General features: G+C 41.5%; 1 protein-coding gene across 1 annotated transcript in view; it reads left to right on the top strand.

Moving 5' to 3' along the window:
* SNTG1 (syntrophin gamma 1) overlaps nucleotides 1–15,016 on the top strand; it is a 417,402-nt gene that overhangs the window by 249,601 nt on the left and 152,785 nt on the right. The window lies entirely within an intron of this gene.

The following is a 15,016-nucleotide window of genomic DNA, read 5'->3' as shown; positions in this document are numbered from 1 at the left end:
ACCAACAGTGTAAGAGGGTTTCCTTTTCTCTACACCCTCTCCAGCATTTATTGTTTGTAGACTTTCTGATAGCAGCCATTCTGACCACCATGAGATGGTATCTCATTGTGATTTTGATCTGCATTCCTCTGATAATGAGTGATGACAACACATCTTTTCATGTGTTTGTTAGCCATCTGTATGTCTTCTTTGGAGAAATTTCTGCTTAGTTCTTTGGCCCATTTTTTGGTTGGATCATTTGTGTTTCTGGTGTTGAGCTGCATGAGCTGCTTGTATATTTTTGAGATTAATTCTTTGTCAGTTGCTTTGTTTGCTATTATTTTCTCCCATTCTGAAGGCTGTCTTTTCACCTTACTTATAGTTTCCTTCATTGTGCAAAAGCTTTTAAGCTTAATTAGGCCCCATTTGTTTTGCTTTTATTTCCATTACTCTGGGAGGTGGGTCATAAAGGATCCTGCTGTGATTTATGTCGGAGAGTGTTTTGCCTATGTTTTCTTCTAAGAGTTTTTATAGTTTCTGATCTTACATTTAGATCTTTAATCCATTTTGAGTTCATTTTTGTGTATGGTGTTAGAAAGTGTTCTAGTTTCATTCTTTTGCAGGTGGTTGACCAGTTTTCCCAGCACCACTTGATAAAGAGATTATCTTTTCTCCATTTCATAGCATTGCCTCCTTTGTCAAAGATAAGGGGTCCATAGGTGTATGGATTTATCTCTGAGCCTTCTATTTTGTTCCATTGATCTATATTTCTGTCTTTGTGCCAGTACCATACTGTCTTGATGACTGTAGCTTTGTAGTATAGTCTAAAGTCAGGCAGGTTGATTCCTCCAGTTCTATTCTTCTTTTTGTATTTCCATACAAATTGTGAAATTATTTGTTCTAGTTCTGTGATAAATACCGTTGGTAACCTGATAGAGATTGCATTGAATCTGTAGATTGCTTTGGGTAGTATTCATTTTCACTATATTGATTCTTCCAATCCATGAACATGGTATATTTCTCCATCTATTTGTGTCATCTTTGATTTCTTTCATCAGTGTTTTATAGTTTTCTATATACAGGTCTTTTTTTCTTTAGGTAGATTTATTCCTAAGTATTTTATTCTTTTCACCGCAATGGTGAATGGAATAGTTTCCTTAATTTCTCTTTCTGTTTTCTCATTGTTAGTGTATAAGAATGCAAGGGATTTCTTTGTGTTAATTTTATATGCTGCAATTTTACTACATTCATTGATTAGCTCTAGTAATTTTCTGGTGGTGTCTTTACAGTTTTCTACGTAGAGGATCATGTCATCTGCAAACAGTGAGAGCTTTACGTCTTCTTTTCCAATCTGGATTCCTTTTATTTCTTTTTCTTCTCTGATTGCTGTGGCTAAAACTTCCAAAACTATGTTGAACAAGACAAGGCGGCACCCTTTAGGGGGTGATGCTTTCAATTTCAAGACTTTAGGGGGAATGCTTTCAATTTTTCTCCATTGAGGATAATGTTTGCTATGGGTTTATCATATATGGCTTTTATTATGTTGAGATGTGTTCCTTCTATGCCTTCTTTCTGGAGAGTTTTTATCATAAATGGATGTTGAATTTTGTCAAAGGCTTTCTCTGCATCTATATTTAGAAAGAGGTGTTTTGACTCCAAAACTTCTAGTACATCGTTTGGTTTAATCTCCTGATGGCTCCATCATGTCACATTCTAAGTTGCCTGAAATCTCTCACCTACGTTCCCCAAACAAAGCAAGCCATCCAAGCTGGAAGACAAACCAAAGAAACACACAACTGTTATTGGTGAAAAACGTCTGTACAAATGAGTTAAAAGTAACTTTGAAAAAACAAATGCTTACTCATGGTGACGTTTGGATAAACTTATCCTGTTTGGTTTGGCTAAATAGACCTAAACCTAGTATGTGCTTAGTTGCTCACTTATGTCCAACTCCTTGTGACCCCCATGGACGGTAGCCCACCAGGCTCCTCTGTCTGTAGGGATTCTCTAGGCAAGCATACTGGAGTGGGTAGCCTTTCTCTTCTCCAGGGGATCTTCCCAACCCAGGGATCGAAGCCAGGTCTCCCACATTGCAGCCAGATTCTTTACTGCCTGAGCAACCAGGGAAGCCAAAAAAACTAGTATAATAATCAATTATAGAAAAAGAATTCTTATGTTGTTTGTTACTGAAGTAAAAATACATCTGTTTTCCCCCAATCTGTTGATCTGCTCTTACAAAACTGGAAATGAACTCTGGGCCTTGCATAAAGGGGGACTTTCCATACAAATTAAACATAGAACAGGCATTATGCATTGTATTTATTTCTGTATCCTTATGTCTTTCTTTTGTCCATGGAAGTCAGTAAAAACTGGTAAAAGTGGTGGGACTCATAGAGGCAAAAGGAAGATGACATTCACCCTCAGCTGACAGGTCGCCCGGCTGTGGCCACACTTTGCTCTGACCACACAGCCCCTGGATCTGGGAGGACGCTGCTCTGTGCAGCCCACAGGAGAGGCAGGGGGCGCACAGGACCTAGAGAACCTGCACTGAGTTTCCTCTCATTGGAGCAGACTGGACGGCTTCTCAGCCACCCTGGAAGGTCAGATCATGCAGGTCTCATATCAGTGAAGTTTGGGTGTAGTAAGTTCCAGGCAGCCCCTCTCTAGAGAAGTGGTGGAAACCCATCATGGAAGGACAGCATTTTTTACTGCAACGCATGATCCCTGTACTTGTAAACAAAAACAACTCAATTGTAGTTTAATGATACATTTGTATTCTCATTGCTTGAGTTGGTCTTCATGTAGTGATTAGCTCATTATATTTACAGAGTCTCAGACTTTCTGGTGTCTTCAAAATCTAGTATTTGTTAGTTTGTGACTCCATGACAGTCTGTAACAAGTATAAACATGTCACTAGAAAAGAAGGCATAATTTTTACTCACGTGTATATATAGTCTTATATATTGATAGTTATATGAATCAACTAGGTCAAATTAACTTTTACTCTTTGCTAAACTTGGAAAAGGAGAGAAACCAATCTTGCTTTTATCTGATGCCCAGATGCTCTGTCTGTACATTCTCCCTAGACTAGGCTCAAGACTCCCACTTTGCCATAGAAGATGCTGCTTTAATCTTTGATATTTTCTCTCCCCATATTTACAGTGGATCCCTTTGTATTATGTTTCTCTCCTTAAGGACTGTTAACATATTAATGTTTCTGAACAAAATATTTTCCAATATATTGTACCATGTAATTCATTGCAGTCATGTGTAACGAGAAGTAGGAAGAGCAGACCTTGTTACCCCACATGAGATGTGGGAATGAAAGAGGTGCAATGCTCACGTTGGATGAAAGGGGAAACTGAGGCTGAAGTTCCCCTGTGTGCATGTCCAGACAGGCTTACAGCCAGGTGGTGGGGCGTTTAGGAGTTCTGGCAATTCAAAGCTGGAAAAGGACTGATGTGTCCTCTGGTCTAATCTGTCCTTTCAAAGCCGGAGCAAGCGGGCTCCAGAGAAGCTGAGTGATCTGCCTGGAGCGCCTGACAAATCCATCAGCATGACAGCTCTGGATTAAGTCAAAGTCCTTCTTCAGGCAAAACTGCCTGGATTTTATTTCCAGGAAACAAAATGGAGATCAAACCAAAGCCAACAAACATGCACATCACACGTAATGTTGTTACTGAAATGTTCCTGCCTCGGCTTTACACGAGTCAGAGGGCTCACGCTCAGTTAGACCTGAAGGAGCTTGAGCCCCTGGTGAGCGAAGATTGTCCAGGCCTCCCCTGGAAAGTGAGGAACACAGGCCCAGATGCCATCAGTGCCAGGTCTCCCCTGGAAGGTGGGGAACACAGACCCGGATGCCATCAGCACTGAGCAATAGGTCATGTGGCCTGTTAATCAGAGTGGTTCGTGAACCAGCTGCTACAAGGACAACCTGTGTCAGCACCAGGATTTCTATGTTAAAAGAGTCATGAAATGACATCTTAAGGATAGAATAATGAGTTATTTCCCAAAGAATAACCAGAGTCATGAATATATAATTGCAAATAACAGTTGATTTACTTTATAAAAATAAAATTTTAAACAATTGCTAAATCTAAAGAAAATAAAGCAAATTATTTCTACGAGGAACTGTTACTTCATTGGATTTTTAATGAATAAATGTAAATAGGAAACGAATAGCCAAATAGATCAGATTTAGAAAATACTTTCTTTTACTATATTTTATTTGCAGTTTCATAAAAATTACTTTGTTGTTGTTATTTAGTCGCTCAGGCATGTTGGACTCTTTGCAACCCCATGGACTGTAACCTGCTAGGCTCCTCTGTCCTGTAACGTGCTAGGCTCCTCTGTCCGTGGGATTCTCTAGGCAATAACACTGGAGTGGGTTGCCATGCCCTCCTCCAGGGGATCTTCCATACCCAGGGATAAAACCTGTGTCTCTTATGTTGTGTGACAGATTGCCTCAAACTCAGTGGCTTAAGCAGCATGTGTTACTTCCCAGCCTGTGTGTGGGAGGTATCCAGTCTTGACTTTTAGGGACCCCTGTTTCAGAGGTTTCCAAAGCAACAATCGAGGTGCTGGCCACTTGCACCCTTTTTGGAGCTGGGTCCCGTTCCCCGCTCATGAGCTGTTGAGAACTTAATTCCCTACAGGGCCCTGCGGTTTCCATTTTCTTTCCAGCAAGAAAGAGCAGAGTTCAAGGTACAATCAGCACACAGGGACGTGAGCCCCGTTGTGTCCAGTCAGAATGTAACTCTGATGCACTCAGTTTCTGGAAAGTTCAGGGATGTGGGGGATGCACTGGGATATGAGGGTCGAATGTCTTTTAACATAAGAAAGCCTGCCACTCTTGAGTTGTGTGTATCTCTTCCAACAGGTGACCTGAGATCCAGAACGCAGGAAAGGAAAATTTAAGAGTGTTTACTTACTGTGTTTGTTTACTTTCAACACCTGCAGTGTGTCCCTGAAATCATACTGCCTCACAGAATTTTAGTTGAAATATTTCATTTAATCAATGAAGGGACAGAAAAATATAAGCCAAAGGGCTGGTTAGTAAAAGATTTCAGAATGGAAGAACGTCGATCTTCTGATATGTATTCATTGCTTTTCTTATTTCTTAAGTTGCCAATTTTAATTCTAAATAATATGTGTGCGTATCTAGTTGGTGATGATTAGGGTCAGATGTTACCTACTGAATGCAGGAAGCTGAGCTCATTTTTATTATTTTCTCATGCTGCCAACTACTGTCCATGTTTGAAATTATATTAGTATTTTTGGATTAAATGGAGCCTTCTGTATATACTCGTTTGCTTTACTTGAGAAAGAATACGCCAAAGATGAAATCTGTGAGCCTTTAAAGGTCTAAAATGTTTGTGTTCTCCACTAACTTTTGAGGGTAGTTTGAAGTACATCTTGCCCAGAGCTTTGAGGACATCTGTCCATCCTCTTGTCTCATGGAGTGCTGTAGAGAAGTCTGACCCCCAAGGGTTTCCAGTCTACTGAACAATCAGCTGTGGGGCTTGCCCTCAGTCTCTAGGCTCCTGCCCTGTAAAATAAGGAGGGTTTTATTCTAGACCAGCTGCATCCTCATTTTTAGCTTTTCACAAGGGTGCGTTTTCACATTTTCACAAGGGTGCGTTTAATCTATTCACTGAAAACCTGGTGATTATCTTCCTGGAATTAATCCCAGCCTTTAGGCTGACTTGATCCCTGGCTTCAGGTGTATCTGCTCATTCTGAGGTTCACTCCATAGACCATCCAGTCCCACCCAGCATGAACCAGAGGATAGTCCACTCAGTGTCCCTGCTGTAGAAGCCAGTCAGTGCTCTAAGTTAAACTGCCTCAAGAGGAGACAAAGTGCATGTACTGTGACAGGCTTGACTACCACTCTGACGTGATGAGCCCTCAGAGCAGCCGGCACATTGTGTTCTAAAGCCGGCCCAGAACTGTATCCCAGAGTAATATAAATGTGCCCTGTATTTGGGAGTGATCGCTACTCCTCCCATTACCAAGGTGAAGAGATTTTCTATTACACTAACATCGCTGTCTGTGCAAAAACTGACCGAAGGGAAACTGACAAGCCCTGACACTGAAGCAGGTTCCCTGCCTTTGTTTCTCAGTTATGTTCCCTGCCTTTGTTCCTCGGTTATGTTTCCCTGTGTTTCCAGTGGTCTTCTCTTGGCACCTAGGATATTTTCCAGTTCTTTAATAACTGCTTAGCAACATGGTTTGAAGAAATATCAAGCAATTTATTCTCATGTTACTTACAAAATGACTAACTAGACTTAATAAGAGAAAACCATACAATGAACTCGACAGCCAATTATCAATAATTGCTGGGTTGTGGGAGCCACTGTGTCCCTGCAGGTGCCTGGAGGCTGGTCTTTGTGTGTAATTAGAAGGTGTTCTTGTTTCCTTGTTTTATGTTGTCTTAAGTACTTGCTCAGTCCTTTAAAGTCCAGACCCCAGCTGATACTTACAAGTGTTTTCCAGCCATCCTGACATGACATGAGGTCTCCTTCAAGTATTTGTCAGGTGCCCACCAGGCGGCAGGGCAGGCTCTACCTGTGCTGGGTGTGGAGATGCTATGCCAAGGGTGGACGTGAGCAGGGAGCCTCCTCTAGGGGCTGTGGGCTAGTGTCAAAAGACCTTGGACTTCATAGAGACAAAAAGTAGAGAAACCTTAGTGCTGCCCCAGGAGCCGTGCTGCTGCCATTCCCAGTTTGCTTGGGAGAGGTTCACACTTTGGTGTTTGCTCCGTATTCACTAGCATAAGTTTTGTTTTGTTTTCAACTTTAATTAGCTGATGGAGGATAAAAGCAAAAGTCAAGACTGCTTATCTGCACACGTCCTCAGGAAACCCTGAAAGACAGGAGCAGGGAACCAGCTCCATGTTTGTGTTGGGCACAGAGAGAGAGAGAATAGAATAAAGCCAGGTGGGCGGTTCGGACCCCAGTTCACATTTTAGGATTTCTGATGAGCTTTGCAATCACTTAGGCCCCAGAAAACATCGAGTTCAACTTTCCTAACTTCTTTCTTTTAAGAAATCTCTCCACGTTGCAAAAACTAGAGATAAGCCAAGGTTTTACATGTGATAGCATGCAAAACAAGCAGGTTGGGGACCACTGATATTCCAGGAGTGTTTCTGTGGATGGATCTGTGGAAAACTGCTGCTGCTGCTGCTGCTGCTGCTGCTGTCGCTTCAGTTGTGTCCAACTCTGTGTGACCCCATAGACGGCAGCCCACCAGGCTCCCCCATCCCTGGGATTTTCCAGGCAAGAGTACTGGAGTGGGTTGCCATTGCCTTCTGCGGCGGAAAACTGAAATCACTGTAAATTACCAGCATTGCCACTAGAGGATGGAAAGGGTGGTTTATTCCAGCAGTGTTGGGTTAATGCCTGTTATGTTTCACAGATTTGGAATTCAGTCTATAAACTAGAAAAATTAACATCTTCTATTCAGATGCAGTACTGTTCTTTTTAAGCCTTGGTTAATTTATTCAAGTTCAAACCATCAAGTGTGACAGTAGAACTTTTCCCTGCCAGACGGTTTGTTTCCTATTATTGCATGTGAATTTGCACACAGGTGGGCCCTCTTTTGCCTCTCAGGGTTTAGGAGCTTTGGGTACCATCGATAGACATATCCCAGCATGGTGCTGCCAAGTCATAATCGTGACCATTTCAGCCTTCTTGTTGCAGAAGTGTTTCCCTTTTGCTTCTGCTGTCATAACTGAAACCATCGGCTGGCTGTCTCCCTGGTACATGAACATCAAGGTTTCCCCAGACAGACATGCCTCTCATGCTGTTTCCTGCTCGGCCTTCATCTGAGTTCCCTGCCTTGGTTCATGGGATCAGCCCTGCTGGCCGGGGGCTCCAGGTCTCTGACTTAACTATGCTAGACTCTCTAGCCCGTAGCTGACACCTGGACAGGCCTGGGCTTTATGCTGCTCTGTGTATCTTACTTTTTGGGTCTGCATGATGTGAACTGCCGCTGTTTCAGTGGTCCCCAGCTTGCTTGTTTTGCATGTTTTCACACATAAAACTCTGGCTTATTTCCAGTTTTTGTGTCTCTGTTTTCCTTGTTGTTCTCAATGTGATAATGTTTTTCAAGAAAGTTTGCTTTGAGCTAATCTTTGCATCCATGATAGCAGTAATGTTTTCCAATCTCAGAGTGATTTTGTGAATCTAAAATATGACACAAATGTCTAAATGAAATATGAAAATAAATGTGTTTTAAATTAAATGTGTGAAAAAAAGCGCAGAGTGGTCTGTCAACTTCTCCCAAACACTTTAAAAAATATCTTTCAGCATCAGGGGAGTAAAACTTAAGGTAGAAAGTTTCAGGATTCAAGATAAAAAATATTATTTTGAAGTTTTTCTCTTCTTTCTATTGACTTCTTTCAATCTTTGGTCTGATTTTAAACCTCTGGTCTTTCGTTGTTTTACTTCTGCTTCTTCCACTATGATGCTTTTCTTTCTCTTTCTACGTGAATTTGTTATGGATTTTTCTGACTACATTTGTGCTCATTTAATTCACTGAATGGTCATCAAAATAAATAAATAAATAAATAAATAAAGCCAGGCAATTTTCCTAGAAATATAAGTTTTTGTGTAGAAAAAATGTTAGGATGAATTAACAACAATTCTAAGTCTCAGTGAATGCAATAATCAGCAGCGATTACTGACTAGTGTTTACTATTCACACAGAATGCTCAACACCCTCACACAGATAGGATAGATCACCCTTACTCAAATCTTTCAGGGTTCCCCCATCACACTAAATAGGCTGCAAACTCAGCAGTGATTTATCCCTATACTCACATATGCATATATTTATCCATATACACATATAATTACATATATATATATATATACATACATATATATCGGAGAAGGCGATGGCACCCTACTCCAGTACTCTTGCCTGGAAAATCCCATGGATGGAGGAGCCTGGTAGGCTCCAGTCCATGGGGTTGCTAAAAGTCGGACATGACTGTGTGACTTCACTTTCACTTTTCACTTTCATGCATTGGAGAAGGAAATGGCAACCCACTCCAGTGTTCTTGCCTGGAGAATCCCAGGGACAGGGCAGCCTGTGGGCTGCAGTCTATGGGGTCGCACAGAGTCGGACACGACTGAAGTGACTTCGCAGTAGCAGTAGCATACACATATATGCATATATTTATCCATATACACATATAATTACATATATATAATCCCAAACACTTGCAATGCTTAGCATCCACTTGGTAATCCAGCTCTCTGTCAGCATCTGGCAGATTTCTTTTGTTCTTTCTTTTTTTCTCTTGGAAAAAGTCCACATCAGTCTCATTATATTTTTGCTGTAGTCCTTTGAGGTGTCCTGGAAGCACCTCTCTCAGGGCAGGAGCAGGGGGTGACCTGGTGAAGGGAAACTCTGCCTCTGACCCTCTCCAGTGTGTCCACACTTGGATTCTTTTCCCTCTAGTAAGCTGCTGGAAACTTCTCCACTGGACTCCCAGATTTCCACAAAGAGGTGCTCATCCGCAGGTTGTTGTCAGACTAGGTGTTCTTCCAGGGAAAGATGGTAGAAGCTCCTCTTCTGCCATTGTTACTGAGTCGCCCAGCCTACTGGCTCGTGAGCCAGGCTCTGCTTTCTGAGGGGAGAGAGGGACACCAGAGCTAAGACTATGCGAGCTGTATTCCATGGGCCTCTTCAAGTTGCTCGGTGCATGCTGATACATTCCTGTTCAGGGCATTTGGAGCTAATCTAAGCAGAAGTGGGACACAGTCTTGTTTGCTTTCATTACCATGTAAGACATAGGTCGGACTTCCCAGGCAGTGATAGTGGTAAAGAACCTGCCTACCAATGCAGGAGGTGTAAGAGATGTAGGTTCAATTCATGGGTCCAGAAGATCCCCTGGAGGAGGGCATGGCAAACCCACGCCAGTATTCTTGCCTGGACAATCCCAAGGACAAAGGAGCCTGGTGGGCCACAGTCCACGGGGTCGCAAAGAGTCGGACATGACTGAGTGACCTGCAGACAGCAGCAGGCACGCACACAAGGCATAGTGCATTCTCATCAGCACTGTTAGGTGGCTGCTGTGTGTTGGGTGGCGGGGCCCTAATCACCTCTTACATGCTCTAAACTCCCCAGTCACTGGGGGTATGGAGATCATCAACCTAAGATTAGAGTGGAACTAATGAAGCTTAGAGAACTTGAACAATCAGAAGGTTACTCATAGAAAGCAAGTGAGTGGACTGAATTCAAACCCAGATCTCCTTTACTACAAAGTAAACATTTCCTTTCAAATATTATGTTTATACTTTGTCTTTCCAGCTATGAATGTGACATGTGTCTTCTCCTATTTCATGGAAACTTAACACTGTGCTTCAGTAAATGTTTAAGCCAAGGTAGGAGAAAGAACTCACCTGGGTTTAATAATAGTTGTTGTTGTTCAGTCTCTCCGTTGTGTCCAACTTTGCGACCCCATGGACTGCAGCCCCCCAGTCTCCTCTGCCCACGGGCTTCTCCAGGCGAGAATATGCGAGTGGGTTGCCATGTCCTCTCCAGATGGTGATCAAATATTCTCCCCTCAATATCTAAACATCTGGCCATGAGTTGCTGTGGGTGGCAGTGTGGGCTCCAGACGTTGTGAGGCCACCTCTCAGCTACTGGGCTCAGTCCTCACAGGAGAAGAAACCCTCTGCTCTCCTGGTCAGGCCACTGGCTTGTGGCATTTTAAAATAACCATGCACTCTCCTAATCAATATAGAAAGGGGAGTCGCCCCAAAGATGCCCACCCCTGAATGATCTAAAGGTTCTCTAAAAATCAAACCTAAGTGAATGCAAATGTCATTTTTACTCTTATCGTTTTAACCAGGAGGAGAGGGAGTTAATTTCCAATTGATCAAAGCATCACCATGTGAAGAAGATGTGAAAGTGTGTAGAGAGCGCGTGTGCTGGGCTTGAGTTTGGGGTGCACAGAAAGATAGCAAATAAATTTTGCGTATTTTATTATTTAGCCTCAGGCAAGTTCTATAAATAGATAACATTTTTCCGTTGAGTAAACTGAACTGTCATGGTAAGCAGAGTGTTACAGAGACTTTTTTTATATGCACTGACTGAAACATTTTGGAAATTACTTAAATAATTTAAATCCAAATGTGTTTGCACCGATGCTTTCCGTTCAGTCTTATATAACCACCTGTTCAGGTCTCCACCTGAGCACGTCCCCATGTGTATGCAAGTGGGGAAGGGCTTTGTCTTCATCTTGTCAGCCTCGTGACAAATGAATCATTTTGAGAGAAGTATTTCCATAGGTAGCAACATGCATCTGCTCCCCTGGTTTAGGGTATAAATGAGGTTTAATCAACAGGAAGTGGTGCTGTTGTCAGCATAATTAACAAGAGTAGTTTCATCTAACTCTGGAGTGTTAGATTTAATTGCAGAAGGCCAGCCCTTCGAGCAGAGGCCAGGTCTGAGACCTGGGACATGTAGGTGGCACTCTGGGGGCACTTGGGAATGTTCACTCCTCTCCCACTACTCGTGGCCTGGGACGACAGACTGGCACTGTTCCTTGGGTCACGCCTGTAATTATGGTAGAAACAGGTTTTCTGAGGCTAAGACTTTTCCATGTTGTGTAGCTCATCTCTGAACTGGTTACAGGGATTCCAAGTTGATCAAGAATTGTGGGGTGGTGGGGTGGTGGTCACATTTACACACTGTGATTCTGTAAACATCAAAATTAATTTTATCGTTATCCACCCAGGCTTCTTATGTTTTGCTTTTCTCATCTCCATATTTTAAATGATGAGGATTTTTAAGAATCATATTTTAAGAAATTAATTTAAACAAAGGCTGTATTTTTTTTCCTTGTAAGACATACTAATAATGCAATGTCTTAAAAAATCTCACTGAAATAGGGGAGAGGAAAAGGTGTTGACACTAGTCATTTTGAAAATAGGCATAGCTTGTAATATTAAAGGCAAAATAAACTGTACTCTAAGTGATGAAGTTGTTCCCCACAGAGATATGTGTTAACAGCTCCTGTGTGACTGTTCCTGTACAACCAGGCAGGTGAATGGTGGGTCCCTGGTGAGTGGGGATCTACAGGAAAACAAGGGAAGAGATTAGGATGGTCCCTGTGTTCATGCATTAGAGGCAGGAACATCATTGAGAGCTCGTATGTGATTTAACAAAGATACAGATGGTTGCTCATGGAAACCTTTGTAAACACCTGTGCTCTAACCTGGGTTATCTTATGCACATGTGTGCCCTGCTCTGTCAGCTTAGAGGGCCTGAGTAAATGATAAATCAATAGATGGGGAGAATAGATGCACCCACTGTGCAGAGCAATTCCAAGTGATTCATGTGGGTTCTCTGCTCTCAGGACAGCCTATGCTGTTGAGAGTGCCTGGGCTCCAGAGTGCAGTGTGGAACACAGGACAAAAAAAGATAAGTCAGTAATATTCACCTTTGTCTGACTTTCTTGAGGTACAATTAACAAATTAAAATATAAGATACTTAAAATGTACATTGTGATGATTTGATATATTCACAAATAAATACATTGTGAAAGGAAAAAAAAAAAAGAGGAACTGACAGCAGGGAGATCTGACCAACATCTGTCATCCAGACCCACAGTCAGCCTCAGCAGCCTGTGGACGTGTGGACAGAGTGATTCTCTGACGTGAGGTGGTCAAGTGGCATTTATCTCTGGGCATCCCCTCCAAAACCCACGAGCCCATCACCATCACGAGACAAACGTCAGAGTAGTCCCAATGGAATAACGTTCTACAAATGATCAGTAATCCTCAAGACTGCCCAAGTCATTAAAGAAAGGAAAGTCTGAGAAATGGTCACAGGCAGGGGGAGTATAAGGAGACAGGGTGATTAAACCTCATGTGTCCTCTGGGATGGGATGCCGGAAACTGTAGAGGAAGAGTGGGAAACCAAGAACATCTGAAAGAAGTAGGGGTTGATTAACAATAATGCAACAGCATTGGTTCATTAATTGTAACAGTTACATGCCACGTGCTATACTACTGCAGGCGTCCATAAACGTGCTGACACAAGGGTGTTCAGGAAGCCTCTGAGCTATTTCTACAATATCTCTGTAAAACTAAAACCAGTCTAACATAGCAGTTTATACAGAAACAGTTCTCAGAAATTTTTAAACACATAAATTAGTATGATTTTTACTCCAATTTTTACGTTCATAATCACTGAAAATGGTCTTATGATAGCTATGGAATTTATGCCACTGATGCTGAAGCTGAAGCTCCAATACTTTGGCCACCTGATGCAAAGAGCCAACTCATTGCAAAAAACCCTGATGCTGGGAAAGATTGAAGGCAGGAGAAGAGGGCAACAGAGGATGAGATGGTTGGATGGCATCACTGACCCAATGAACATGAATTTGAACAAACTCTGGGAAATGAAGCCTGGTGTGCTGCAGTCCATGGCGTCACATAGAATTGGACACAACTTAGTGACTGAAAAATAACACTATGAAATTTATGTTAACTAGTAATTAAATTGTTTTGAATATCATACTAATTCTCTTTATTGATATTATTACCAGATATTTTCATTAAGGCTAATGGAAAATTAAGGGGAAAAAGGAAGATGTGTTAAAATGGTTGAGAAAGTGTTAAGAAGGCACAGATAAACTCCCTGCTGAACTATGAGTCAAGTTTAGATAGTGGTTAAATGCCCTCATGCCTGTTTCTCTGGCTGCATTTAAAAGCAGGAAATTGGTTCTGGAAACACTGAGTTTTTATGTAATCAATACATACTGAAACGTTCCTACTTTTAAAGATAAGAAATAACTATATGTAAGAGATGGCAATAAGTAAATATTTGTAGCTCTTTCAAATATAATCTTCAAGAGTGATTTTGAAAAATAATCATTAAATTAATGACAAAATTTTCATGGACAAAATACGTAATTCATGTCATCAAGTTATAATTTCATCAAATTGCCCTTTTATTTGCTAACGATTTATTCTTACCTAACTTTACTAATATCAACCTCTTTATGCTCTCCAGTCAAACCAAACTAGGCTCACAGTCCACAAGACTTATATTTATGGAAAATAATATATTATGTGGCATGTTCAATTCTACTGAAAATGGTCCATCTCTTTCCTTTCAAAGGCAACGGTGATAATCCAGTGGCAACGTACTCCATTCCACTCACACATACTTACCAAGTGCTTGTCAATCTCACACAACAGAAAGTGACAAAGAGGACTAGAGAGTTTACTGTTCCGAAGGTGGAGAGGAGCAGTAATTTGAATTGCATCAAGTCTTCTGTTTTGGAACGCACCATGCATTTTACTTTGAAGTCTCATTTACCTAAAAGGTTATATTTTAACTCCACATTTTTTACACTGACAGGGTGTCAATTTTCTATGATGACTCTTAGTTTTAAGTTTATCATATACTTAAAGGAAAACTCTCTAAAGTATTTAAAATGAAACAAGACAGGATTTCTGATCACTTAAGTCTATGCCTATCATTTAGATATTACAGTGACTACTAGAGGAATCTGTATTGGATATGTCATACATCAATTTATCTTATTATTTCTCTGATAAATAGCTTGCTTTCTTACTTCGCACTGTTTGTGAATCAAATGTTAAGTTCCAGAAACAATGATTCATGCATGTAGCTTTTTAATTGAAAAGAAAAAGACTTGTCAACCTTTTTTTTCAAGAGATAACCACATGATAGACAACTTGTAATTATTCCTTTTGAAGTTTCCTCCCCAGAAGACCCCAGTTAAATTCCTGGGTCAGGAAGATCCACTGGAGAATGAATAGGCTACCCACTCCAGTAGTTTTGGGCTTCCCTGGTGGCTCAGCTGGTAAAGAATCTGCCTGCAGTGTGGGAGACCTGGGTTCTGTTCCTGGGTTGGGAAGACCCCCTGGAGAAGAGAAAGGCTACCCACTCTAGTATTCTGGCCTGGAGAATTCCATGGCCTGTGTAGTCCATGGGATCACAAAAAGTCAGACATGACTGAGAGACTTTCACTTCACTTCCCTTCCCC

Source organism: Bos grunniens, chromosome 14 (assembly GCF_055505025.1).
Source record: "Bos grunniens cultivar Pamir isolate PY7600 chromosome 14, Bosgru_T2T1.0, whole genome shotgun sequence".
Classification (NCBI taxonomy): Eukaryota; Metazoa; Chordata; class Mammalia; order Artiodactyla; family Bovidae; genus Bos; species Bos grunniens.
This window is presented reverse-complemented; position numbering and strand designations above follow the sequence as displayed.